Below are 4,626 nucleotides of genomic sequence, written 5' to 3' on the forward strand. Positions count from 1 at the left end.
GGCAACTTTGGTCGGTGGATTGAATGTTGTTTTGTTATTGGGACATTAGAAGAGTGTGTGTGGGGGGGGTTCATATTCGCTTCTCCCCACCGTGAAGAAAACTCTCCCAAGACACATTCTGGGGGAATGACCACTGAGCCACGTCCCAACTCTTGGAGCTTCACTGTTGTCGCATGTATATGCAGGTACGTATACATGTATGTGTGTGTGTCTGCATGGAGGTCAGAGGTTGATGTCTGGCGTCTTGCTCAACTGTTCTCCCTACTTATTATTATCCCTACTGTTTTGAGCTACGGTTAACCCTGGCTGGCCTGTAACTCACAGACACCCATTTACCTCTGCCTCTTCAGTGCTGGTCTTAAAGGCACGTGCCACCTTTTCTACCTTAATTTTTCTTTTTTTCCAAGACAGGGTTTCTCTGTGTAACAGCCTGTCTGTCCTGGAACTCTCTATAGACCAGACTGTCCTCAAAGTCACAGAGATCCACCTGCTCCTGTCTCCTGTGTGCTGGGGTCAAAAGTGTGTGTCACCCATCTGGTTTCTTCACCTTAAATTTTGAAACAAGGTCTGTGTAGCCCAGGCTGCTCTTGAACTCCTGAATCTCTTGCTTCTACCTCCTACGTGCTGGGAATACGTAATGACAAGAGATGTCACGGGACACTAGGGATGAGGGCTGTCACTTCACTTTATTTGGGCCGAGGGCTACATTTATGAGATTCTGCATGAGTATGACCTTGAGGTAGGAGTCCATCTTCTCCAGTTTCAACTGTCTGCCTATGTGCAGCTCGTGTGTGCCTGGATACTTGCTGGAGGCTGACTGGTGAGTGGCTGCCTAGCAACCTTCCCCCAGAGGGAATAAAGTCGGTCTTACTTGCCTGCAGCTCCTTGAAATCTTTCAGTCTCTCAAACTCCTGTAACCCTCTCCTTTCCTGGCATCAGAGCTTGGCCCTCTTAGGAGGCCCATTAGGAGAAGCTGTTTCTCCTGCCTGTGTGCAAATCCACCTTGAGCCGTTCCAATGAGGTAGGAGGAGTAATTATCCCTCTAATGTTATATTATAGTTTTTCTTCCCAGAATTCCCACCCCTACGGAAACTGCTTACAAAGCTAAACAACTTCAGGAGTGGGCTGTTCTTTTACATTTCTCCGAAAATGTCACTTTTCCTTTTCTCCCTTCTATCTCTTTCGCTAAGAGGTAGATTTTCTTTTCTTTTTAAATCATTTTTCTGTGTGTGCATGTATTGTCTTATACATGTGAGGCCTTAAAGGCTGGAAGATGATGGCATTGGAGCCCCTCGAATTGGAGTGACAGGTGGTGAGCGCCCGGCGGTGCTGGGAACCTGCTCTGGCCCCTATAAGAACTGTGTGCACTTTTGGGCTGAGTCATTCTCTTAGTCCCTCTGCCTCTGCTCTCAGCCTGCTTTCCCTACAACTTGGGCTTCTCTCCTCCCCACTCTGCAGCTACTTGGCTTCTAGGCCTCACCTCCATGCCTAACTCAAAGGATTGGTTCTCTCTCTTCCTCTTTTCCACCTCCCTCCCTCAAGCAGTTGGCCCAGAGATTTGATTTTTACACTGTCTGTCCCCAGGGCTTTTCTTTTAACCGCTAATAAAATTGTCCTGGAGCTTCCTTTTGAGCCTGTTTTTAAATTCTTTTATTAATGAGACTAAGAACTCCAAGAGGGAAACCCCGGTTTTCCTGGTAATAAGTGGCAGCACTGGTGGGACTCCCCAAAATTTCCAGTAACAATGGGAGTTAAAGGCCAGCCTGGGCTACCTGAGGTCCTGTCACAAACAAAACAAAACAGAAACAAAAAAAGGAAACGACGATTTACAGATTTTGGTAGCACAAATCTGTAATCCCAGCAGAGGCACGGAGAGTTAAGGGCTAACCTGGGCTACATAGTAATATCCTGGAGAGAGGGGACGGTGGAGAAGAGATAGAAAGAGGAAGAGGAAAAAGAAAGAAGTACCGGTGGCGCACGCCTTTAATCCCAGCACTCGGGAGGCAGAGGCAGGCGGATATCTGTGAGTTCGAGGCCAGCCTGGTCTACAAAAGCTAGTCCAGGACAGGCTCCAAAACCACAGAGAAACCCTGTCTCAAAAAACCAAAAAAAAAAAAAAAAAAAAAGAAAAAGAAAAAAAAAAGAAAAGAAAAAAAAGAAAGAAGTAAACGTATCTTCTTCCCCAAGTTCTGGGCACAGAGCTCCTGAAGCCCAGAGGAACAGAAGATAGTGTTCTTTTCTCGCCTTTTTCAGGCATATCTTCATTTATGGGAATGGGAGAGGCAACCAAACCAACCCAAATTAGAGGTTTTAGCTCTTGCCTCCCCACAACATCCCCTCCCCCACTCCCTCAAGGAAAGGGACCAGAAGTTGAGTTAATCTTTAAAGGCAAAAAAGCTGGTCTGTGAGGTGGAACTGACTTGGGAGGGCCTCACAAGGTGACCTGTGGGAGGGCTCAGGAAGGTGACATTCAGGAGGGTCTTTACTTCCTCATCAGCTCCCCAGTGCTCTGGTTCTTTCTGAGTGGTAACCTTTGTTTAAACTACTCCACAGAAGCAGGTGTGTCCCTGAGTTTTGTGAACTCTTTTGGCAAAGGACAGAGCCCGAGGAGAAGGTTCTAGGAAGCCTGAATTTATATGGCCGCTGTTACTGGCAGGTGGCAAGCTCTGAGGGCACAGGGACTAAAATGAGGGCATGCTATGCACTATACACAAGGTGACAAGGTCCCCTGAGGGAACTTCAGCTCTGGAGCAGAAGGAGCTGGCACAGACCAAAAGAGGTGGACAAGCTGCTCACTTAACAAAGACAATAATAGACTTCAATATTCTTGACTGAACTTAAGTAGCCGTCCACTGGTCAGCGGCACAGTTTTGAAAGTAAAGGTATTTTTCCTTCCTCTGCACAATCATTCTGACCTTGGGGCAGGCTAGTGGCAGTAGGTTTACCCCAGAACTGATGAGTTCCTTCTGTTGTTAATGTCATTATTTTATTATTATTATTATTATTAGAGATAGGGCTTCACGAATTCCTGACTGGCCTTGAACTCACTATGTAGCTAGATGACCCTGAACTTCTGACTCTCCAGTCTCCACCTCTGGCTTCTGAGATACTGAGAACAGAGTCCAGGCCCTTGAGCACACTAGGCAAACCCTCTACCAGCCGAGCGACATCAGCTCCCTTCTTTGACTCTTTGATAGAGCTTTCCTGTGTAGTCCTGGCTGGCCTTAAATGTATAGCACTCTTTCTGCCACTGTCTCTTGGGTGGTGAGATTACAAGCATGCACCACCATGGCTAGCATTCACTCCGGTCTCATACTATCTACTCAGGCTGGCCTTAGACTTGACTACACAGCCAAGACTGGCTTTGAGGTCTTGATCCTCCGGTCTCTACCTCCCCAGGGCTGAGATCACAGGCCTCCACACCTGGCTTGACATCATCCTCTTCCTCAGGGTTTGGCTTGTGGCTAGGGGAAGGCTGAGGGACTGTACATTCTTCAGCTGCACAGCTGCTGAGAAAGCTCAGGAGTGGGGAAGAAGAAATGATTCAATGGGAAATAGGCCAAGTTCACCTATGTTATAATTGGTCTTGGACTAAATAGTTATGTAAGCAACATGTTTATATACAGAGCGGAGGAGACCCTAAAGTGTGAGGTAGCGAAAGGGACAAGAACAATGTAAGAAGAGAATTGCCACACTGCCTATCTCATTTGTGTGGTCCATCTGTAGCCTTGAGTGATTCCGACGCTACCAGAAAAACAGCCTTCAAGTTTCCACAAGAAACCCAAGCCACTGTTGTCATAGCCCGCAGGTCAGAGACGCCAAAGCTAACAGGAGTCAGTAATATGTTGCCTAGTTGGGTGACCGCCAACATTAGTGACTTTTAGGTCAACTGAGAGGACACAAAGGCTGGGAGTAGAGCTCAGTGGTGTGACCCATAGCACATGCCAAAGGCCTGGGTTCAAGTCCCATTACCATAGACGCTCATACACACATGCGTGTGTGCATGCACACACCACACACACACACACACCACACATACATGCACTCACAGAAGTTTTGTGGGTTTTGTTCTGACGGATTGTTCAAAATCTGAGTTGATTTTGGGGGGTTTACCAAGGGCATTTTATGGGACAAAGTGTTTCCTCACTAACAATTCCCCTCTTGTCTCTGTCATCTGCACAGCTATCTCTAACTCTAATTTTAGCTTGGACATATTTCAAGGGGCTTCTCTACTCCATAAGAATGCTGCCCTGATGGCCCAATCTAATGTCTTGTGACAAAGCTGTTGGAGAGTACAAAGAGGAAGGCAGATCACACGCCACGCTTTCATTGCTCAGGGCCCCAAGCTCACTTGCCTTGTGCCCTCTTGTGGTAGTCCCTGAGCTGTCTCCATGGGTCAGAAGTACAGAAGGCCTAGGCTTTAGTTTGATTTCTACAGTGACGGCAGTCCTCTAGGACTGGGTCTCTATCCTGTGGAGTCTGCACTAAATGCATCTGATAACAACATCAGATTAAATCCCAGGACCACAGGTGTCCACAGAGAAGCGCAGAATCAAGTGGTGTCATATTCCAAAGCAAGGCTATTCTCCCAGTCCTTGTTTCCTCTTAGTTGACCTAAAATTCACT

This window comes from Microtus pennsylvanicus, chromosome 5 (genome assembly GCF_037038515.1).
Source record: "Microtus pennsylvanicus isolate mMicPen1 chromosome 5, mMicPen1.hap1, whole genome shotgun sequence".
Classification (NCBI taxonomy): domain Eukaryota; kingdom Metazoa; phylum Chordata; class Mammalia; order Rodentia; family Cricetidae; genus Microtus; species Microtus pennsylvanicus.